The sequence below is a fragment of the Brienomyrus brachyistius genome, unplaced genomic scaffold (genome assembly GCF_023856365.1).
Source record: "Brienomyrus brachyistius isolate T26 unplaced genomic scaffold, BBRACH_0.4 scaffold77, whole genome shotgun sequence".
NCBI lineage: Eukaryota > Metazoa > Chordata > Actinopteri > Osteoglossiformes > Mormyridae > Brienomyrus > Brienomyrus brachyistius.
In genome coordinates this window covers 649,688-674,563 of record NW_026042352.1, presented here as the reverse complement: position 1 = coordinate 674,563, position 24,876 = coordinate 649,688, and the positions used below count along the sequence as shown (strand labels likewise).

The 24,876-nt window shown below is 44.9% G+C and overlaps 1 non-coding gene across 1 annotated transcript; it reads left to right on the top strand.

Annotated features, from left to right (window-relative positions):
* Window positions 1-24,478: 24,478 nt before the first annotated feature.
* Window positions 24,479-24,550, top strand: trnad-guc (transfer RNA aspartic acid (anticodon GUC)). The gene has a single exon. It is a non-coding gene; the product is annotated as a tRNA-Asp (tRNA).
* Window positions 24,551-24,876: the final 326 nt, after the last annotated feature.

Genomic DNA, 24,876 nt, shown 5'->3' with positions numbered 1-24,876 from the left:
CCAAACCTTTGCATAAGACTGTACACAGTGTGTGTATGTGTTTATGTGAGTGTGTGTCTGTGTGTGTGTTTATATATATATATGTGTGTGTGTGTGTATATATTTCTGTATATGCATGTGTATATATATATTTATATATAGTTCACACACATTCAAACTTATTTGAATACACATTCAAAATAATTTTTATTATTATTATTTTCGTTTTTTTTTTTTTTTGTGTTTTAAAATGTTTTATTTTTGCAATGGAAATAAAAATAAAGCAGTCCTCCGTAGAGGAGGGGTGGTGGAGGGAATATATATATATATATACATATATATAAAATAATTGTCACACAACTGGGGTGACATGCCTTGCCTGCTCACCCAATTTTAGTGCACTTTAGTTATTCATAATGACCATCTAGTCTCGATACACCCATATATATATATATATATATATATATATATGTGTGTATATATGTATATATATAGTTTTTTTGTGTTATTTTTTTGCAATAGACAATAAAAATAACGCAGTTCTCCATAAAGGAGGGATGGTGGATGGAATATATATATACATATATATAAAATAATTGTCACACAACCTGGGTGACATGCCTTGCCTGCTCACCCAGTTTTAGTGCACCTTAGTTATTCATAATGACCATCTAGTCTCGATACACCCATGAATATATATGTATATATATATATATATATATATAGTTTTTCTGTTTTTTTTTTGCAATAGACAATAAAAATAACGCAGTTCTCCGTAAAGGAGGGATGGTGGATGGAATATATATATACATATATATATAAAATAATTGTCACACAACCTGGGTGACATGCCTTGCCTGCTCACCCAATTTTAGTGCACCTTAGTTATCCATACTGACCATCTAGTCTCGACACACCCATATATATATATATATATATGTATATATATATAGATATTTTTTCTTTTTCTTGTGTTTTTTTTTTCGCAATGGATATTAATAATAAAGCAGTCCTCCGTAAAGGAGGGGTGGTGGAGGGAATATATATATACATTTATATAAAATAATTGTCACACAACCTGGGTGACATGCCTTGCCTGCTCACCCAATTTTAGTGCAACTTAGTTATCCATAATGACCAACTAGTCTCGATACACCCATAAATATATATGTGTGTATATATATATATAGTTTTTTTGTGTTATTTTTTTGCAATAGACAATAAAAATAACGCAGTTCTCCATAAAGGAGGGATGGTGGATGGAATATATATATACATATATATAAAATAATTAATGTCACACAACCTGGGTGACATGCCTTGCCTGCTCACCCAATTTGAATGCACCTTAGTTATCCATAATGACCATCTAGTCTCGATACACCCATAAATATATATGTATATATATAGTTTTTTTTTTTCGCAATGGACAATAAAAATAACGCAGTTCTCCGTAAAGGAGGGATGGTGGATGGAATATATATATACATACATATAAAATAATTGTCACACAACCGGGGTGACATGCCTTGCCTGCTCACCCAATTTTAGTGCACCTTAGTTATTCATAATGACCATCTAGTCTCGATACACCCATAAATATATATGTATATATGTATTGTTTTTTTTTTTTTTTTTTTGCAATAGACAATAAAAATAACGCAGTTCTCCATAAAAGAGGGATGGTGGATGGAATATATATATACATATATATAAAATAATTGTCACACAACCTGGGTGACATGCCTTGCCTGCTCACCCAATTTTAGTGCACCTTAGTTATCCATAATGACCATCTAGTCTCGATACACCCATATATATATATATATATATATATATATATATATATATATATATATATATATAGTTTTTTTTTTCTTCGTAATGGACAATAAAAATAACGCAGTTCTCCGTAAAGGAGGGATGGTGGATGGAATATATATATACATATATATAAAATAATTGTCACACAACCTGGGTGACATGCCTTGCCTGCTCACCCAATTTTAGTGCACCTTAGTTATCCATACTGACCATCTAGTCTCGACACACCCATATACACACCCGAAGCTCTGATCTCAGATCAGTTCCATGCCTCCAGAATCTAATGTTACCCTCAAGGAAGAAGGGAAGCTATGATGAGTAAAAAAAAGGTTATTAGAGTGTCCTGTCAGCGTTGGGCTTCTTCGGCCTCCGCCATTGATTTTTCGGTTTCAGGATGGAAAGTACAAGGTGGCTCTGTGTTGATGAATAATCCAGGAAAAAAATGCCACAAAGGCATGGAGTCACACCAGTGGAGTCTTATCCTTGCAATAAAGACCCCTGTATGACCTTTGCTGAATATTTCCAGTTTAGTGGAGCTGATCTGTGAGTAATGCAGTTATGCAGCAGTTTCTGATGGTTTCCGGTTTTGCAGGTGGTGTCCTTTTCAGCTTGGAGGAGGGAGCCTCCTTCTGGAACCAGATGTTGACCTGGAGAATCGTGAGTGACGTTTCCGATTAGCATACCTGATCTCCTTGCCCCGCCACGGGGCTCTGGTGAAATGTAACTATTCAGTGACCCGTATCTTTCAGTTCTTCGCTTCCATGATCTCGACCTTCACCTTGAACTTCTTCATGAGTATCTACCACAACAAGCCGGGAGATTTTAGTAACCCAGGTCTCATCAACTTTGGACGCTTTGACAACGATGTAAGTTTCCCATTTCTGTCGGTGTTGTGATGTAGATTGTCCTTTTTAAAAGTCTGTAGATGGAATCTTGAAAATCAAAATATTGGGCATCGGTAATTGATCTGGTTGTCTTGGCCAATGGTATGCTGTCCGCAAGTCAAGTAGCTCTTGGGAGATGTCGGCCGTTACCCTCTGACATTGGTTTCCTGCCTCCCGTTAGTCAGTGGGGAAAATGTGATGTTTATGGATGTCTGGACAACTTAGAGTGGAGAGCATTTTATAATCATTACCTCGTTTGGGAAAGGCGAAAGAAGACGGTATAATTTTGACCAAAATCCAGAATGAGACCAAGTTCACACTGTTCCCGAACATGTTTTGGTCTTTCCTGTCCGTGCCGTTCAAGAAGGGGCTGATCTGTGAACTTTATGGGGAAACAAGGGTGAGAGAGAAAAGGATGAGCTGTTATTTCCAGAAAGGGCTCGACTCGGTACCCTGTCACATGAGCAGTGATGTATTTTTACCTGCCTTCTGGTCACATGGGTTGGAAAGGAAACCATGAAACGTTTGTTGGGGGACTTGGACACAGCCCCCACCCCGCAGCGCATGACTTTCCTGGGAGGCCCCCTGGGCTGGAAATATAGTCATCACCTCGGTGGACATGAGTACCGCGCTGTTTTAGTTGGGCCTCCTGGTTTAGGTAGGCATGTTAGCCATGGTTGTGGATGTTTCTCGTTACAAGAGAGGCACCTGTAGCAGTTTACATGGTATGCAGATACGGTTGTTTATTTTATTTTTTTTAAACGCAGCAGAATTTTTCCCGCCTTCGGTGCCTGAAGTTTTTGGGAAACGTTTGCCCCGGATGCCCACTGTATGCTTTCTGTAGGATCACAACACGTTCACCATTTTTTTAAAAATTATACACTACTGTGCAAAAGTCTTAGGCAGGCAAAGAAAATGATATTTAGATTATCCTCGTGTTGGTGTAAAACTATGATATTATGCCTGTGAAAGTGTGTCAACTTCGCCATTTCAGAACCTCTGCTAAAATCATCCTAGTATTTGCAGCGACCGTCCAATGCAGCCATGTGTTTTTTTTGACTTGGCCACCAGCACACCTCATACAGCTAGTCAGTCTCTCACTGACTTTTTAAGCCAGTATATTTAACTTTTTTTAATTCAGCTGTTGGTGAAATTTAACAAAATCATGGAACGGCTGAGGTGCCCCTGAGGAGAAGTTTGGGAACTGAAGCGGTGTTCATCTAGCCATCCAACTAGATATCAGTAACTTTTTAGAAAATAGAAGAAATTACTCTATATATATATATATATATATATATATATATATATATATATATATATATATATATATATATATATATAAAATAAAATTAAATAAAAAAAAAAGAGGCAAACAAGAGGTGCCCCCATGTGTGTAGTCCTGTAGGGTGTGATGTTGTCATTTGCATGTTTGACTGGAGGATTCTGGGTATTGATTTTTTTTTCTTTTTTTTTACCCCCCCCCCTCAGAGCACGGAGTACTACCTGTATGAGATTCCTCTGTTTATCGTCATTGGAGCCTTCGGTGAGAGAGAGAGAGAGAGAGGGAGCGTCTTATTGTGGAAACCCAAACCTTGCTCTTTTACATCTTAACGGACTGGTTCTGTTTCTGGTTTTCTCATGCCGGGCCCATGTCTCTTTCCCCCCCGCAGGTGGATTGCTGGGAGCACTGTTCAACGTCCTGAACTACTGGCTCACCATCCTCAGGATCAGGTGTGCCTGTGTGCGTGTGCCTGTGTGCGTGTGTGTGCCTGTGTGTGTGTGTGTGTGCGTACTTCTGTGCGCATGTGTGCCTGTGTGTGTGTGTGTGTGTGCGTACCTCTGCCTGTGTGTGTGCACGTAAGTGAGGCCTGTTTGGTTTTTACTGTGTCACGCCTGTCTGAAACTTAGGCATCTTAACACTTGAAATTAAATAATTAAATAAATATATCCCGAGACTGTGGGGCTGACCTTGAAACTGCCCCACACTGGTTTGATGCAAATGAAAGTTGTCCCACAACAAAATCATTAGCTGAGCCACCATGCCCCCCCCATCCCCAGGTATATCCACCGGCCCTGCCTGCAGGTGATCGAGGCCATACTGGTTGCTGCCGTGACGGCCACTGTGTTCTTCACTATGATCTACTTCTCCAACGACTGCCAGCCCCTGGGGGAGGATCAGCTGGAGGAATACCCCTTGCAGGTAAGGCAGCTGGAGGTGGGCTCTCTGTGATTTCATTGGCTGAACAGCTGAGAGGGTGTGTATCCTGTCCTCAGGCCTGAACCTCCACTTATCCCTCTCACAGCTGTTCTGTGCTGATGGCGAGTACAATTCCATGGCCACGATCGTCTTCAACACCCCGGAGAGGAGTGTCCGCAGCCTGTTCCACAGCCCCGCAGGTCCGTGGAGTTTCCAGCACGTGTTTCAGGGCAGGATGGGTCGTGACCTGAAGCCGGATTGGTCGCCCCTGTTGTGCCCTTCTTCTGGAAGAGATTATAATTACAGTCCGTTGTCCATCTTTAGAATGAACACCTGTGTTTGATATTGGTGACAGGCTGGCTAGGTCCGGGGCAGCTGTTTGAACAGTCAGACTCGTCTGCCACCTCTGTCGTGTCGTAGGTTTGTTTACGGGCCGCTTCTGGCTGATTGTTTTCCCAGACAGACAGCTAAACCCATACACACAATCCTCCTCAATTATTCAAGGCTTCCCTCATTTGGGATGGGGGGACTGTCACCCTGCCTGGGGAGAACAGGAGCGCTTCTCAAGTGCCCTGACGAATGCCACCGTAGGCAAGTTCGAACGGCACTAAACTGTGTTCATCCATGCCCTCTAGTGGATGAAAGACATACCAAAGTAACATGGCTTGGTCTTGATCGGCTCCAAATTGCACTTTACACCAGGTAGAAAAATGGAAATGATCATATGAAAAATGCCATTCATCATGAAATAATTTCTGTACACCTGTATCCTCATTACAAGGGTGAATCAAGTAAAACTAGCTGGTTTCGCTAGATTAGCGTTCTTGGGGATCAACTACATGATCAACATTTTAGCAAAAACGTGGGAAACACTGACTTAGGTGATGAATTCCACCACCACCACCCCCCCCCCCCCCCCCGGCAGGTTCCTACAATCCCGTGACCCTGGGAATCTTCACCATCACCTACTTCTTCCTGGCCTGCTGGACATACGGCCTGACTGTGTCCGCCGGGGTCTTCATCCCCTCGCTGCTCATCGGCGCCGCCTGGGGGCGGCTCTTTGGCATTTTGCTGGCCTCCATTACGCCGCACAATTCCATACAGGTACATCAGGACGGGTCGCCGTTCCTGGGGAAGCGCCGTATAGCCGGTGAGGCGGCGTGGTCCGCTGGCGGAGGAGGGGCCGTCACGATAGCAGAACTCTTCCCTCAGCAGAGAGAAACCTCACAGTGGCGACGTTTTCCACTGACCTTGATTTTTTTGCACATTTTGAAGAAGCAAAACTGAAAATCCGTTAATGGGTACGATTATATTTCAGGAGGACAAGCCCTCAAACGCTTTCAGTTTGATTGAAGTGGTTTTTGTGGCGATTCGCAAAACTGAAATGGAAGCCGATTTTGCGAACTTGTTGCTGTGTAGGACACGATGACTTGGTTCTAGAGCTCGTATCTCATGAAAAGCTCAATCCATGTTGAGGCACGGAATCATAAATTGCAGGTGTTGTTTCCATGATGTTACTTAATGGAAACACCCTTTATGCAATTTCACTTTGTCAACAAATTTGCTTGTTTGTGCAGAACTTTAATGGAAACGCTGCAGGTTTTGATATATTAAGGAAATTGAACGGGGTCTTTAGAAGTCAGAGGGCCTCCTTCAACACCCGCTTTAGATTGATTTCCTCTTTGTTGTCCAATCAGATTTACTCTTTAAGCAGTCACGTGACTCTTTGAAGGTGCCCTATTGGTTAGTGCTGTATCGATTTCCTGGGCCGCCCAGCGTCATGTCGGCATAGATGTAGTTTAACATAATGTTTGTTGGAAGTAAAGCCCCCTCGAAGTTTTTGAATGAGCATGTTTTATGATTTGTGGCGTTTCGTTTGACAGACCTTGGCCGACCCTGGGAAGTACGCTCTGATTGGAGCCGCCGCCCAGCTTGGTGAGTGTCCGTCCGCGGTCAGCCTGCTTTTCAGAGCTCGTCTAGAGGTGCATGGAGGCACATGAGGCTTCGGGTTTGCGTCTGTTTACGAAGGTCTTTGCCAGGTGGGATCGTGAGGATGACCCTCAGCCTGACTGTCATCATGGTGGAAGCCACCGGAAATGTCACCTACGGCCTACCCATAATGCTGGTTCTGATGACGGCGAAGATCGTGGGCGATTATTTCGTGGAGGTCAGTGTTGACGTTTCGGGTTGGAGCGGGTTGGTCCATTTGGCATTATGTGTGAGCCTGTCAGTGAGTGATGAGCTCATCGCCTTTCAGACCGTGCAGAACTTGGAATCGGGCCAGTCGTGTTTCGTTAACTGCTCCGGTCTCATGTTTGCTTTTGGTGTGGGTGGTGCAGCTAGCCACCAGTCTGACGCCATCTTTTTTTCATCTGTCCTTCCAGTGACTGATTTTGAGAACCCTTCCGTTGTTTTTGCACAGCTGTCTAACTTAAGGTGGCACATCATGCTGTGACAGCTCGTTTCGCTTCTCTGTTCCTCAATGTGCCAGCAAATCTGCTTAGAGGAAGTAAAACTTCAAGGGGTGGCAGCTTATGAATGTTGTGCAGATGTGATCCTAAGCTCTTCTGAGTGACTCGAATTTTCCCACAGGGGCTATACGACATCCACATCAAGCTGCAGAGTGTGCCCTTCCTGCACTGGGATGCCCCAGCCACCTCCCACTCCCTGACTGCCAGGTATATTGCCCCCTACAGGATTTTCCCTGCTAATGCTTCAATGAGCCCAGTACACGCCTTTAGCAAGACATTGGTGCTTCATTCTCACTGTATATTCAGGTTTGGTGTGTCTGTCCATTCAGGGAGGTTATGAGCTCTCCAGTAACCTGCTTCAACCTGGTGGAGAAAGTGGGCACTATTGTGGATGTGCTCAGCAACACCTCGACCAATCACAACGGGTTCCCTGTAGTCTCCGGGTTGAGTGATGGCTGTGAGGTATGTCCCTCCCACTAGGGGTGATTTTGTTTTCCTGGAGATTTGTCACATGATGTACTTTGGGGCTTTGCTAATCTGAATTTTGTGCTCTTAGCCAGGGAAAATCTGTGGCTTAATCCTGCGTTCCCAGCTTATCGTGCTCCTGAAACACAAGGTGAGTGTGACCTAAGGTTCCTGCAGAGGTCAGCTGAATAAGGAGCATGTCTGTCCACACTAACACCTATCAGGGTGCTTGGTGTATATGCATGCCTGTGAATGACAGTGCAGCTGACCAATGAGGGGTTTGATTATTGAATACCTGGATGTGACTGGCAGTGCGATTGACCAATGAGGGGTCTGTTTACTGCGTACACGGTTGCGAATGTCAGTGCAGCAAGCCAATGAGAAGTGTGCTCATCCACGTTGTGACCGGTGTACTCTTTTCAACCAGGTGTTTGTGGAACGGGCTCGTTCTCGTCTCAATCTGCGCAAACTGCAGCTGAAGGACTTCCGGGATGCCTACCCTCGCTTCCCTCCGATCCAGTCCATCCATGTGTCCCAAGACGAGAGGGAGTGCATGATGGACCTGACGGAGTTCATGAATCCCACCCCCTACACTGTCACGCAGGTACTAGTCTCAGTCTCAGCCTTGGTCTTGGTCCTTGAGAACCAGAGACACATTTGACTAAACAGTCATGTTCTGCGACTGTGTTCTTCTGCCTCTTTTTCAGGAGACGTCGCTTCCTCGTGTCTTCAAGCTGTTCAGGGCCCTTGGTCTGCGGCACCTCATTGTGGTGGACAGTGACAACCAGGTGCGTCTGCCTTGCGAGGTCCTCAGGCCTTCGTCATCTCCAGCACATATCTCCATTCTCATTGTAAAATTCGAAAATTACTGCATCGGTTTTCAGCCAGTGGCCGTTGGGCATCCATCTAGATCAAGGTTATCACCCTGGTTTCCTGTGCTACTCCCACCCCTCCCTCATAACATAACCAGCTATCTATGCCCTGTTCTACGTACCAATCATGTTCCCGGTGCCCAGGTGGTGGGACTGGTGACGCGGAAGGACCTGGCCCGTTACCACCTGGGCAAAGACGGCCTGGAGGAGCTGCAGCTGGCACAGACGTGATGCGTGGAAGGCGACTGCCGCGCTGCTCACCAGGCCAACCCCCCCTGCCCCCAGTCAGCCCCCGCCAGAACCCGCACCGGTCGTGCATTTCAGCAAAGTCCGGAACCCGGGATGCCAATGACTGACTTTCTGGTTTCGTTCACCGAGGGTTGGTTGTGATGGGGGAGGGGATCGATTCCATGTGTGTTTTGCGACTTTTTGTTGCCCCCTCCCAGTTTGCACATAAAATAATTTATCCGTTATGTTTTTAAAGCACTTCAGAGAGAGAGTGAGTGTGTGTGTGTGTGTGTGTGTGTGTGTGTGTGTGTGTGTGTGTGTGTGTGTGTGTGTGTGTGTGTGTGTGTGTGTGTGTGTGTGTGTGTGTGTGTGTGTGTGTGTGTGTGTGGTTCTACACACACTTGGGTGTCAGTCCCGCTCTGTGGTCATTTGCAAAGCTTTGGTAGCATTGTGATATACATTAGTGTAAATGTGTAAAAAGCATTTCAAGCTGTGTGTGTGAGAGAGAGAGAGAGAGAGAGAGAGAGAGAGATTAGCCAGGCCAATAACGTTCCTCTTTTACTCAGAGTTTTTTGAGTGTGGTCTATTGACAGAGGGTACCACAGTTTTCTTGTGACTTTAGTTTTACTTTAGGGGAAGTTAATTTTCCTCTCCCAGATAATTGTCTTGCACATTGTACCATTAACCAATGCCTCCCACCCCTCCCATGCCAGTGTAGGTAAGACCAACCCTGCCCCCCCCCCCCCCCCCCCCGGAAAAACCCTGACTCGCTTTGACCTTTTTCTCTCATGCTGGATGCTAGCGGTTTTTAACATACAGTGTTTTTTCTCGTGAATTCGCCCATTGGCTGACTGCCACACTGCCTGCGTCCTCCCCCACCCACGCCAGTACGTGACAGTATGTATCCCCCCCACCCCGGGTGATTCTCCAGGTCCTGTGTTTTTGATGGCGATTTGTCTCTTGTTGCGCCGTACAGCCTCTAGGTGGCAGAAACCCTGGTTTCTGATATATACCTGAATAAATTATGCAAATCGGGGTCAGGTTTACATGGGTCGGGTGCCAAACAATGCCAGTAGTGTGTGTGTGTGTGTGTGGGGGGGTGACTTCACAGGTGCTCTCCTGAAAATGTGTGTATATCATTGTTTTTAAATGGCACTTACTGAAAGCAGAGTGGGGTTCAGGGCAGCTTAATGATTTGCAAGGTGACCATGGGTCGTGTTTGGCCAAGGGGGCGCTAGTGTGTTGAGGAAAGGAACTTATTCTGGTCTTTGCAGGCTGTGCTAGAAACCCAAACCCACCCCCATGGCTGTATGTGGCTCCGCACTTTAAATGCTTCTTACCCCACCTCGTTTCCCATCTGCGCCCTACAACTTACAAATCCTTGCAATGTCACGTGCAAGGGGGCCCCCTACTGGCCAAGCAAGGCCCTACAGTCGCTGGTGCCCTTGGGGGTCCAGCCGTACAGTTTTTGCCAACAGCAGAGTTTACACTTTGACTAGTTATGTGCTGTTTAGTTATTTTGTTTTTAATTAAGGTGAACTTGCCTAAGTGACCCTGATCAGTTAAATAGGGTTTTTACCCACCCAACAAGCCTATCGAAAATGGACATACCAGTTAAACGGTAAACGATGTGAATCCCTTATCAGATTTTGATTTTATTCTGAATATTAAATGTCGTGTTTTAACTCAACCTTAAATAAATTAAAGTATCTCCATTTTAAAGAGCACTGTGACTGGATGAGAGAATTGTTTCGGCGTTGGCAAGTACCACCTTAGCGTACATTTATAGAAACGGCTGAAATATACTGGATAATTTTGCATAATTTTTATTTTGCCAAGCTTGATTTTCTTCTGTGATTTCTGAAATCTAATAAAGGTTTTGATGCATATGCCTATTTGTATTGCACGAGTCAGTCATGCTGTTTAATAAGAATCATTTGTATTTATACAAACAATGATAAAAAAATTATTGTATTAAATGGCGTGTTTGATGATACTGCTGGTGACTCCGTGGCACTCTTTGAGCAACGTGTCCGTATCCTAATTTTCTACCTTCTGACACACAAATTCTCAGACTAAATGAGATTACTGCAGTCCCGTTGTCGGGGTAATGCAATTGTTTAGGTGGATGTCGCTGAATGCATTTCAGTGGGAGGTCCAGAAAGCCTGGGACGCGATTTGACGGGGTAGAAATGAGATGAACGGTTCTGTTGTACCTTGCAGATTTGTACCTTGCAGATTTCCCTCGATTTGCTTATTAGTTGCTGGAAATCAATATTTAAAAAAAAATGTGCGTTGAACATGCCTTTCCATCCCGATCCATGAACCCAGTTTTCCCAGATATCAGCAAAACAATGAGAAATTCTATATATAAAAAAAAAAAATCAACATTTGATTAAGTTTTATTAATGCTTGCTTTCATGTTAAAAAATTTTGGTGCACAATTTAATTTTTTTTTTAACACACAACATTTGGTTGAAATTGTAACGTGGAACATCAAGTCTGGGGCGCAGTTAAGGGGGGGAGATTAGGACAGTAAAAAACTTGGAACATAACTGCATTGGTGTGGGTTTGTGGCCCAATATGATATGCATTCATGGGGCCCAAATTCTCTAGCAGAATCACAGCATAGATTTCTTTGTATATTTTTTAGGTTTAAAGGACTCCGGAGATTGAGATATTGTGTTTTTAAAGTTTCCTTGGACTCCCACAGTAAATTTTACAGAGCTGGGGTCTCCATAACTTTTGCTGTGCAATAAATTTTGCTGACTGGGAAAGGGGGGGGGGGTTCCCCAAGATTTTTGCCGGCTCGCCTACCCATCGGCTCACCTTGAAAATGCCCAAAATGCCACCTGGCTGTTCAGCCCTGCTATAAAGTTGCAGAAAGACACGACGTTGTACTGTGACCTTACGATGTTACAGATCCGAGAAATAGCGTACTAAGCAGCACGTGTTTCCCTGCTGTGTTAAGGTGGGCCTTAGAAACCCATAACGCACTAATGCAGCTCTGGATGGCGGGCTATGCGTCAGTAATGCTGTCAGAGAAGATTCACTCATTAGTCTGATGTGAACTTAATCAGATTATGGGTCCTTTTTAGTCGCAGAATACAACATAATCCATGGCAAATGGACATCGGTGCCGTCTTTATGATGTTATGCTGACAGTGCCTTTAATCCCACCCCCCACCCCCCACCAATCCCTTTCCCAACTTCATGTTGTCTCTTAATCCTGTATGTTTCAGTAATATGAAGACGGAATTTCAGTATTCTCTGTTGCGGTTGTTTTATTTTTATCTCGCGAGTTTCATGCATTTTTAAGAACCGCGCAGAACATCAGTTAACTCTGTGCTGCTGGAATCCTGAGGATTGCCTTGATGGGTAGTGTAGGAGTTGAAGGATTTGCGTAGTCAGATTTAATTTTTTAAAAAGGAAATCTATTAAAAAGTAACATGCAAAGTAGTTTATTATTATTATTATTATTTTTTTTTTTTACATAAGAATTTCAAGAGAAACTGAGAGCCTCGTTTTAATGGGCTTGTCTGGTAAAGTTAGTTTGACACTTGTACTGCATGTATTATTAAACATTTATCTATCCATCCATCCATCCATCCCGGCTCCGTCAACATGCAAACTTCAGTAATTCAAAACACTTAGTATTGAGCTTCCATTGTGAGCCTTAGCAGCCAATAAACAAACCGCCAATAATGAATATCACAGGCTTTGGTGATGGACACAGACTTCCAGACACGCCCCATATTCCTGACGCATTCCTCACCATGACCCTGTCTACTTCACATTCGCAGCCCAATATTTCATTCAAACTGGAGTTCGAAAGCTTGTTGGAGCCGAATGGACAATTTTAAAGACCAACATGGCAGAAAATTCAGTTCTGAAAGAAAGGAAGTTTCGATTTTTAATGAACTTATGAGATGCAGCAGAGATTCATCTTACCCTCAGTAATCTTTAGTTATAGCTTTCAGGGACTGGGATATAGATAATTTAGAAATGTGCTGCTTTTTAAAACACTAAGTAGGATTCCAATACTTTTCCAAGACACGGTATAATAGTATAATGTATTGTTGGTGCGCTGTGGGAGGGAGGTGCTGTCCTGGCAGGGGAGACAGGTGACTGAAACCTTTTGTAGCGATTTGTTCCGCCTGTCTGTTGGGCAGAATTTAGTTTGCTCTCTTTGTGCTTCCAGTAAATCTAGGTCCCGTTCCCATCATACCAGCAAGTCCGTGCAGGGTGGATCTCTGGCTAATCTCTTTTGTTGTTTGATTCCCTCCACGGAGGAAAAAAAAAAGAACTCGAGGTCACCTGCGGTTCCGAACCACATCTCCAGCAGGTCAGTGATCTCAGAGTAGCACATGCCGTTTATAAGCCAAAAGAAAAATGGTTGAAAAGTACGACACCTGTGTTATTCTATTTTGGTATTTAAGTGACAGAATTCCACTAAAGGTGAATTAAAAACTTGCTTAATTTATTGAGAAATGCTGAAGAAGTAAATGAACAAAGGATGAGAGAAGCTGCTGGAATCTGAAGCAGACATGATGCAGGTTCGAAACTGCACAGTTTTGATCTGGAATATGGGACACAATCCACATTATAAGCACTGAGCTAAATGCCAAGTTTTAAATGGCTATTTATCTATTACAACCATTGTTTCAGTGAAAGTTGTATGCAGATGTTTATTACTTAGTAATAAGGCAATATTTGGCTCAACTATGGTTTGTCTGTTACTAATGAAATAAACTTTTCCTATATATAGAGACACAGGACTTTTCTCACTTCTGATCTAAACCATAATTTAGTCTGTTCTTATTTAACATGACACTATAATAAAAATACATCCGAAGTTAAAAATCCTGGAAGACTGCGTCAAATAGAGCAGCAGAGCACCGCCCCCAAACAGCCTCTGTGGGGCAGCAGTGAGCTCAGAGTGCATCCCCCCCCCAGGAGGCAGTGTTAGGAAGAGCAGGCTGCTGTGGGACTTGCTGGTGACCCCAGGGACTTGGTCTTGCCGTTGTCCTCTAAGGCCTGGGCGAAAAGGGCAGGGTTACGGCTGGAGTGCCGCTGGCGTCTCACAAAGGGAAAGACACTGGGGCATGATGGGAAGGAGAACATGTTAGCGTTCCGCTAACACTTGTGGCACTGCCTTTTCTAAGTCAGCCATGTTGGAAAATCCTTGACTACCGTGGAATTACAAACAGAAACTGGAGAGCATCACAGGGGACGCAAAAGCAATTAACATTACAGAACTCTGTGTAGTCTTAGTGACGAAGCTAAGCTGAAGCCAGCAGTTCACACTAAGCCCAAAAATCCCTGGAATTAATCGTTAACAACCCCAGAAACAGAACCTGTGTGTATCCCACACCAATATGAGTCTTATCCCCTTATATAAAATACATGGAATATATTACAGAAAGACCCCTTTTATAGAAGATAATAGTTTTACCTTTTTTTGGTCTCTTGTGGTTCTATGGCTCTAGCCAGCATGTTTTTGTAGAGATCGGACTTTAAATAGCGGGCGTAGGAGTCCTGAGGGTGAGAGGAGAGGCCGAGAGCCCGTTTTAATGAAGCTGTCATCCACTTTCATGGCTGTGCACAGTTAATGCTCCTACCTTCTTCATCAGGAAATAGATGTGCATCTGGGCGTCATCCAGGACAAAACGATGTGGGCTTTTCATGCCCTGCAGGGTCTTCTCCATGGTCTTGCTGTCCACGTTTACCCACTTGCTGGCTCCCGGGGCCAGGAACTGCCTGGGGGGAAGGAAGTGATGAGCCTGAGCTTTGCAGTCCCACTGGGAGTAAGCAAGTGCCACATCAGGGCCTGCTCTAAATTCAACTGGGATGCAAACTGTCCCACTGGGCCACAAGGTCGCACTCACTTGTAGACCTCTTCCACCTTCTGCGGGATCGTAGCGCTCTCGCCGTGCCGGATGTCCTCACAGGCCTCCCAGAAACAGAGGTTCTCCACTGTGAATGAAACAGCGCATGCATCAGCTACCTGCAGGAGGCGCTCATCACGATGCCAATATGGAGGAGAATTGCCTTTCATAGAGGGATCATGATTATTAATTTAGCAGATGCTAGATCCTATTTTTTTTTTTTTTTGAGAGGGCAGGGTCAGTCAGTCCCTGGAGTAACTGATCGACGGCCCAATAGTGAGGTCACTCAGCTGACTCTGGGATTTGAGCTGATGACCTCCTGCAATGAATCCCAATCTGCTGAGTCACACACTGCCCAAATAGGCCCGCAGTGATCAAATAATGAATATGATTCTTACTTGCTGACGATGCCTCCATGAAGCTGATCTACTTGGGCGGGGGGGTCTACATGCTGCTCACCACTGAACTCCTTCTCCAGGTACTCCCTGAACTTGCACCGTCCCAGAGGGTCCCTAAGGAGCTCCGTGAAGCCGAACCCCCATCGTTCCACCCGCAGCTTGGTGGGTGTCTCCACCCTGCACCAGGAGGCGTGGAAGTGAAGAGACGACAGTCACCTCTGGGGGTGTGGCCCTGAAGAGGCAGTATGGGGCGCGGTAACGCACACTCACATGTCGGCATTCAGCGTCCAGAGTGCCGTGTCATCTGTTATCCAGGGGTTGCTGGGGGGGCAGCCTTGCATCATGGGGTCATGGTTCAGGTACTGCTCGCTGAACTTAAGGAAGCTGAACACAGAAGACCAGCCATTCCCAGTTTTAGTCCTACTTTCTATAATCCTTGCAAGTCATCAAATATTCAGGTTCAATGCTGGCATATTCCAGCAAACTGGAGCTCGAAATGGTGACGAAATGATTATACGTCATTGAACCCTATAAGGAAATTCTCTTTTCATCTCCTCCATCTTGCTCTCCATAGGTGAGAGAAAGCTTGGTAGCAAAGGGCAGCTGCCCGTAGAGGCTCCCAGGAACCTGGGGGTTAAGGGCCTTGTTCAAGGACCCACAAGTGTGCTGAAGCCAGGCTTGAACCGGCGACCTTCTGATCAATATTAAGTAATTATTTGCAGTTAAATACAGTTCAATTCAGTTTAATAGTCAACCGGTTTCAATATTAGTTAGGCATCATTAATCCAGGATATGTGTGACTCTGAGATTTATGGTGAAAGATGGATGGGCAGATGGACGAAAGAACGAAATAACGAGGTTAGATTTTCACAAAGAGCAGTCCCCAGCATTTTTGTCAGAATTAACATGAAATAGATCCCCCCCCCCACCAATCAGAGGCACAGTATACAGAATACCCAGAGATATCCCCCAGTTAGGGACTAATGTGGACTGGTGTCGAACCAGTGGTCCCCCAGCTATGCTGGGACTGAGGCTGAATCACAGGTGTTGGGGGGGGGTAGGTGGGGGAGGCTGTTATCCAACCTTTCCAGGCAGATGGAGGACTTGACCCTCGAGCGGCCCAGGGATTTCCTGATGTGTTCAATCTGGTGTCGGGAGCCATGAAAAATCACACGGGGAATATAAGAGTCAGAAAAAAGGCACAGCATGGTACACATCCAAGCCCTGATAAGAGCCATGCTGTTGTACCTTTAAACAGAATTTGTCAATATCTGAGAGCCAACAAAAGAAAACGACAACACAGATGTAGATCCTTCCGAAGCAATTTTCTTATGACAGCATTCTTAAGAGCCCACTTAATCACCCTCTTTGGTTGTTCTTGGCAACCATCCCATCAGCTGAAATAGGTTCACTCTAAATTCTTTCAGGCTTACCTCTCTTTTGTAGTAGTCCGCGTTCTGTTCTGTAAAGAAGGAAGAAACAAAACCGTCTCTAAACATGATATAAGCCACATGTTTATGGGAGTTTTACTTGCGCAAAAATGTTCTGAGGGCACAAGGTTCATTGGTTCAGAGAGATAACCAATCAGACTGTAGAAGTGGTGGATACAGGCAACTAGAGGAGGGGGGGGGGTCAACCAATCAGATGTCTTGTTCCTGCCTCCTCTAGTTCCTTAGACCCACCTCCTCTACAATCTAATTGGTTATCTCTCTGAACCAATCATTTTTCCTTCTGCCCTCAGAACATTTTTGTGAGGGTAAAACTCCCACGAGCGAATCACATGCAAGGAATCAGACAGTAGGAATTCTGCTCACACTCAGCTCCTGGCTTTACTAAGCAGACATCCAGTCTAGAAACCATGAATAATATAGCACTATTACGAGTATGTATTGTGGGACTGCTGACGTACTTACGTTAGCATGGAAAACGAGAGCAGGAAGTGAGGAAGAAGTGAGACAGAAAGATGAGCACAACGAAGTGCTGTCACACTCACACACGAGCTTCCCTCGGATGCCCTCCCACCAAAAACACTGATTATCACTTCACTTCCTTGGGTAATTTGGGGGCCCAAGGCAACAGCCTATTCTGCCTATAGCTGCCATATATATATAGATATTAATATACATATTTTTTCTTCATGACTTTGATCTTATCTAGGCCCCGAGCGGCTCTCTTGTTTGCCCGGATCCGGTCCTGTGACTGACAGAGGCGATAAACAGCAGGTACTGGCATTACGGAAAAAATGTATATGCTTAATAAAAAGCTCAGACCAGCTGGACTCGGGAGTTGTGCCGGTTCCTTCGCTCAGGGCCTTGTTCTTGAACGCTGAATGTTCCCGGCTGCAGAAAATCAGAGGGTGAGAAATCCTTAGCTGAACTTCAGATGAAGAGTGAGCTCGTTTCTCTCAAGCAGACTGACGCCGGTCTAACGCTGCATTAATACCCCTTAGCACTACTGGTCACATTTCCCATGATGCCACTGGGTACAGCCCATGGCGACACTGCCCAGTAGGGGACAGTGTGACAGCTTTCCAAAAGGACCATTCGGTCCTGGAGGGCCAGTCGGTGACACAGTATCCATGATCAGGACTGGGGTACCCTGCTTTACAGAATAAACTAACCAAATGTCGATACTGAATGCAATCTGATTTAACATGGTTTCCTTAAATCCCAATTAAAGTGCTTCAGATCAGCTCAGGACTTAACAGCAGAGAGACTATTTGGCAAATTATTACGCTGCTATTTGCAATTACATCCATTATCTCTCCGCTAACATGCAGCATTAAGCCTGAGCCGCAGGAATAGAGGTCAGATAATGGATCCGGTATTCCGGAGGTGGGATCCTCTTCCAGCTCGTTTAAAAGGCCCAACAAGTGGGGGGGTGGTGGGGGGGGAGACGCAAACACAGCATGTCTGCATTTTAGCTTCAGGCCGTCTCCCAGTCCCTTCGCACTCCTCTCTCCCAGATCCAAGCATCACCAGTCTTAGCGATGCGTCTCGTGTTTCTCGGGCAAAGAGAAAGGAGGCAGGAAGCGGCCATTTTGTCATTTGCTGGTTTTAATCCCCCCCCCCCCCCCCAGCTTCCCCCGTCCACCTGGCCGTACCAGAGTGCAGAGCGTCCCTGCCTTTTAAACACGAGCAGCACCTGACTGGGGGGCCCTACGCTGCGTGGTTTTTGGCTCAACTGTGTTTCCGTCTAATTGGCGTCAAAACGGTGGGTTTCATCAATGAAGGTGGTGTGTGGCTGAGCGGGTTGGCAGTCGCCGCCTATGACTGGAAGGTTGCCGGTTTAAATCCCACAGTCAGCAGAGTGACATCACCACTGGACCCCTGAGAGAAGTCCCTAAACCCCCAACTGCTCTAGTCTCAATAAAAGGTACATCTGCAAAATAAGCTGAATTTAGGATGTGATCCGCAGCTGCGTGGCTGCCATTCCCACCTCCTGATGCCGCCCCGGATGGGGATAATGGCCCACATAAACGCTGATGCTTATTAGCCCTGAGAGATGCTGCGCACCCAGCAGAAAGGGGCCCTAGTGACGGCCGGGATTAAGCCAGATACACACCACACTCTGCTCCTGTCCCACACTTTCATTCTCCACTCTCCTGTGTTATTCATGAACTCCAAATTACACTCAGCGAGGGTGCAGTTGCTCATTCCCGCAGCCTGCTGTCCTGTCTGTCTTCTGAAAGCTCTCGTCCCACAGAACATAGGCTTCTTCCCAGCTAAGTAAATATTTCATGATCACACTGAAGCAGTAGTGGGTTATCAGGCCTGAAGTGATATATTCCTCCCCCACAAAGTATGCATGGAGACACTCTGTGTGTCTTACTTAACGAAGATAAAACTCCCCCCCCCCCCCCCCCCCCCCCCCCCCGTGAATTTTGCTGAGCTCAATGCTCTGGAGATGACGGAGATCGAAAATTATACCGGAAATGTTCCATATGTCCTTACAGATGTTTCCTTTGCCTTCCTTCATTGAACAAACCCGTTGTCGTGGGAGAGAACTGCACAACCCCCCAGCTCTCTGTGGGGGAATGGGACCCTGCCTATGCCTTCCTGCCAATCCTGCCAAGTTTCCCCTGTAAGTTGAAGGATCTCCTAACAGGCCTGCATGTAGATTAATGTCATACCCAGGACAAAGCAATTGCAGGTTAAGGCCCTTGCTGAAAGGCCCAACGGAGTAGAATCACTCTGGGCATTCACAGGATTTGAACCAACAACCTTCCACTTGCTTGCACAGATCCCTAGGCCCAGAGCCACCACTCTGCCCCACAACCTCAAAAAAATCCTAGAATCGCCCCCAGCCTTAGGCGATATTCGAGCTGCCAAGGTGCATTGAGTTCAGGTTTACCCAGTGTGTGCTTTACTCTAATCACAGCATACTGGGTTTTCGCCGGGGCAGATGTAGGGAGTCAGGGGTTTCGGGGGAGGTGCTTACTGGCGGTCTGTTGACGAGCCAGTAGGCCTGTTCCTGACATTCCAGCACGATGCGGTCCGCCTTGCGCCTCTGTTTGGCTGCCCTGGTAGGAGCAGAGCAGTCGATGGAGAGTCAGAAAGCATACTGGGTAATTAGCATATAGCGGTAATCACTGAACTGCAAGGTAGGGTTTTCATTTTTCTGTTTCCTTTTTCACTTAGAAATGGATTTCCGACTCTAGTGTTTAGGCTGAGGTCTGATTTAACAGATAGGAGGGAAATTATGACCACACACCATGTTACTTTTTAATTTAGGTAACATCATCATCCTCTTAATACGAGATTTATTCATCCATTCTCATCTGTCCCCTTGTGTGCATTTATGAAATTGATTTCATAGCTCGATGCGACAGTATTCCCGGGCTGGGGTGGGGTTTACCTGAGCTGCTCCTTCGCCTGCATCACCACGAAGTCCCAGGTGTGGTTGATCCGTTTGTGCAACATGTTGTAGCTGTCCTGCGGAGACGATGTTTAAATGCGACATTGCCAGGTCGCACGGCTGGCTGCGTTGCTGCATGGGTTCACGTTATGACTCACAGGCCGAACCCCTCCCAGGATATCAGCTGGCAGTGTCGGATTCACAAACCCTCTTACTGATGAGAACCTAAAATGCGTTGACCCTGACGCAACATGGCGGCAAGTTGGTGGATGTCTATGTGCGATCCTACTATGTGCATAATTGGTGGGAGGTTTTCTTACACAAAAATGTTCTGAGGGCAGAAGGAAAATGATTGGTTCGGATAGATAACCAATCAGATTGCAGAGGAGGCAGGACCAAGACATCTGATTGGTTGCTCCTGCCTCCTCTAGTTGCTCGGATCCACCTCATGTACAATCTAATTGGTTATCTCTCTGAACCAATCATTTTTCCTTCTACCCTCATAATATTTTGTGTAAGTAAAACTCCCATGAGCATTCAGCTATCACATGATCTCATCAAGCAATGCTTCAGACCAGCGAATAAGAATAGCATTGAAATGTACATAAATAAAAATTTTCTCTTACCTTTTCATAGTCTATCAGCTGCCCTTGCTTTCTGATATTCTTCTTAGTCAAATAAATCGCTTTAGAAGAGCAAAAGAAAGACATGGCAAGAAACTGTGTTTTTCTATTATTCTAGTAAAGGGAAGTAATGATGTAATAGGCGAGCACATGATTAATAATTGGTAATCACCGTAATCTAGCTCGGAGGCTGGCCACTGCTGAGAGCTCCAGAAGTACGGAGTCTAGCAAAAAGGAGATGCTGTCATTTGAAACTATTCAGAAGCAGCGTGACAAAGGTGCTTTGTGATTTAACATGTCAGGGACAAGGCGGGTGGAAGGCATTTTGCTACTTTAACTGGCATTGGTTCTCATACATCAGTGTTTCCCAATCCGGTCCTCGGCGACACACAGATGATCCACGTTTTTGCTCCCTCCCAGCTCCCTACCAGACAGTCTACGTTTTTGCACCCTCTCAGCTCTGGAGCCCGGACCAGATTGAGAAATACTGTCCTACACGGTAATTCCGCAGTCTCTCCAACGAATAGTTTCGATATGCGTGCCCCCCCACATGGCCACCACCCTCTCGCGCTGCCCTCCATCTGAAGAAACCGTGGTTTTAGGTTACCTGGAAGCGATACGGCGTCTCGTCGGGCCGCAGGACGAGCGTCCTGGGGTCCTTTAGGGGGTAAATGTAGCCGTGCTTCACGATCAGATTCCCCACATGAAGTGCCTCTGAAAACACACAAAGTGGTCACTCATTTCCACGTAAACTACTCAAAGCTCAAACAAATCCACTACTCGTAGCCCAGATTTAGGCATAGTAATTCTCTAAATTTTTGTCAGTGGAATACAGTAGAACACACGATAACTAGAAACTGAGTAGGCATATTATATTTTATTTTACGGTATAGCAAGTAACTGGAAAAAACGTTGACATGGTGCACAGAATAAGCCGCGGGGATGGTGCATTCCTCATCGGAACTATAATTAATTACGAGTAATTGGGACTTTCCACTTTCCGGCTGCCTCCGCGGCCATTGGCAGTCAGGCGCTCCCGGGGGTTTCAGACCGGCGCAGCAACAGCGCTGCTAGGGGGAAGCCTAGTGTTTACAGGGAGGGGTAACTGCTTACCGGGGCAACAGGTTTTTTGCCCATTCAAGTCTGTTAATGCATCTGCCATCTACTGCCTAAAAGTCCCCTCCTTTCCATTCCGACTTCTTTTCCAATCTGGGCTGTAAATCAGGGAAATCTGCTCCCTTGCTATTTAAAACCTCATCTGCATCGCCCGGGAATTCAGGACAACAGCGTCTTGCAGAAGTGCATAATGAGGGAGACGGATAGCGATATTTCTCCAGGCATGACTGACTGCCTCTGGCTATCAGCGAAGTTTGCATCGGGACTATCAAACCGTACAGCTCAGCATGCGTAGCGGCGCGACTCGGGACTGGCCTACAGATTATTTGTACTAATAGCCTCTCAGCAGAAAGATAAATAATTCAGCAGATAAATTGACGCCAGGGGAAGAAAATCCCAAAAGCTTCAGGCGAATGGGGTGTCTATGTTATGGACAAGCTCAATTCTGACATTTATTAATTCACAGGCTCAGCAATATCAATGGAACAGAACATGCTTCTGTCAGACACGTGAATTGCATATGCTTACACATAAATGCAGCTAGGCTAATCTGTTGTATGGATGACAAATTCTATTACTTCATTTGTATTTATTATTCAAAAGACTCGTTTATTTCTGTTATTTTATTACAAAAAAAAAAAAACCTGATGACGTCTTTCGCCAGCAGGGGCGCCATCGTCGTCACGAAGGGAAAAAAACAATCGATTAACCTCACATAAGAGCACCAGGTAACGCTTCCCTACATACTTCTCGGCCCTACCTTCTTCCATGATGGAGTACTTCTGAATTAGCCACTCCACGATATCATTTCCTGGGAAGGCATAGCGAGGAAGGCATCTAGTTAGAGTCGAGAAATGCATTAAGCCGTCATAAATCAAAAACGCTGAACTCGATAAATAAATTACATAAATAAATATGAGCGCAAGGAGATCGATGACAGTCTTAATGCACAGGATTCCCGAAGACCGCCGATGTATGGGCTTTCCTGTGAAGGGCTTAAATGACCATTAGGACCCGGCCCCCGGGACACTGCACGGCCGGGTGTAAGACAACCCGGGCGGCACGAAAAATTATTTTTAAAAAGTAAAATATGTATCGTGCACCTGTCATCGCATGTGGAATCACTGTGATTAACAGTCTTTGATTCTTCATCTTTATCCCCATGTCGGGATCTTGCATCGCCACAATGACTTGTTCAATCTGGGATAAGAAGAATAGTCAAAATCGTGAAATCAAGGTGACGACAGACATAGTGAAAACGTTCAACCTAGTAATATAATAATTGCTTAATGTGTGATTTGATATGTAATCGTTATATTCATCATTAAATCACCGGAGAGACACACTCATATATTTAGGCATATATATAAGTAAACTACAAGGTTTTTCCTCTGACTATCTTAACTGCACGTCAAAGACGTTATCGGATATTCCCGACTACAGACTTTCGGTTTGATCATTTATTCGCGTTATTAATTCGGCTCCTGATTACATTAAACTAAACATGCTCAGATTGTTACAACCTTTGCTTGTCGGTTATTTTTGGGATCTTTCTGGATGGGCTCAAGGCGGGGTCTGTAAGCACAAGCAAACTGCCAGCACTTTTGTTTTACATGAAAATAGTTTGATGTCGGCCTATTGCGTTATTGTCTGGCTATAATTTGGAGGCAATATTAAACAATAGGCCCATATATTGTAAATATACATGTTGTGTTGTTTTGTTGTTATCACAAACGTATAGCCTGATCATAAATTTCATGGATACCTGGATGTTGTATGTTCCATTATATTTATGAATGAATGATTTATGTGAAGTCTGGCTTAGATTCGAGAATTAATCATATAGATTAAAAAAAGTTTTCATTTAAAACTTATCTCATATAATAAAATCCTCGTCCGAACGAACATATGTCAGAATGAAAAAACATTTAAATTATTTTTGTGATGCATCAGTATCAATAGCTACAACGTCATAACAGATATAGATATAATGCGGTTCATACTTTTGAAGTTGATGCGTATCTCCCGAAAAAAATCAACTCCAGAAGAGTCCGCGTCTGTAAATGCCTGAACTTCGGAATCGATCCTACCTTTGTTAGGCGCGGCATCTGTGTCTTGCAGCTGTTCCCTTGGATAAAGATGTTAATTGTCATGCTTACAACATCTCGATCTCCGGCGTTTGTGAAGTTGGGATTGATGCTGTCCTGTGTTTTTTTTTTCCTTCCACACTTAAGCTCTGCTTGTTACTGCCCCATAGCGGAGCGCAAGTGAAACGGACTACCGGAGATTTGCACTGTTTTTCTGTTAGTGTGTATAATCAAAATATGACTCAGTTTGGCCAGTTAGAAAAATATGATAATAGAAAAGTATTCTTTTCCTCTCACTTTTTTTTCTTGATTTAATTACCGACTTCACGTACTTACACTGTGTCCCGTTGCACGATGTAATATTGCGAAACTATGATTTTGTGGCAGTGTTTTGTAAAGGAATTTTCCGTTTAATCATCGTCTTAGTATAAAGCTATATGGTTGTTCTGGTATCAGTGGACGTACATTATGTATTTTTTCTTCTCTTGAGCACCATGGTCATGACATGAAGCTCAGTCATTGATTACTCGCAAATGTTAGTAGTCATCCGCTGTTTATCTTGAAGATGTAAAAGTAGTGCGCGTACATCTCCTCGTTAGTATAGTGGTGAGTATCCCCGCCTGTCACGCGGGAGACCGGGGTTCGATTCCCCGACGGGGAGAGTCTGCATCTTTTTGCCTCGGTCTCAAAAGGCACCAAGCTAGAACCGGCCCCGTGTTAGTGGAAACGGGGCTTGTGACTTGTACTCATGCATAATATTCTGCGGGTCGCTCAGCAGCGCAGCATATGAAACTAGACTCGGATTGTAAGTGTGTGGTTTTGATAATTGATGTATGGATGGATGGATCCTTAATAAGAGATATAAACAATAAGGTCCAGTCGCCAACTAATCATGTAAAATACGTCATAAACTCATGGTTGTTAAACCCAGAATAAAAATGAAGACGTATAACTAGGAAAGTCAACTTGCACATTTCAATTTTGGTT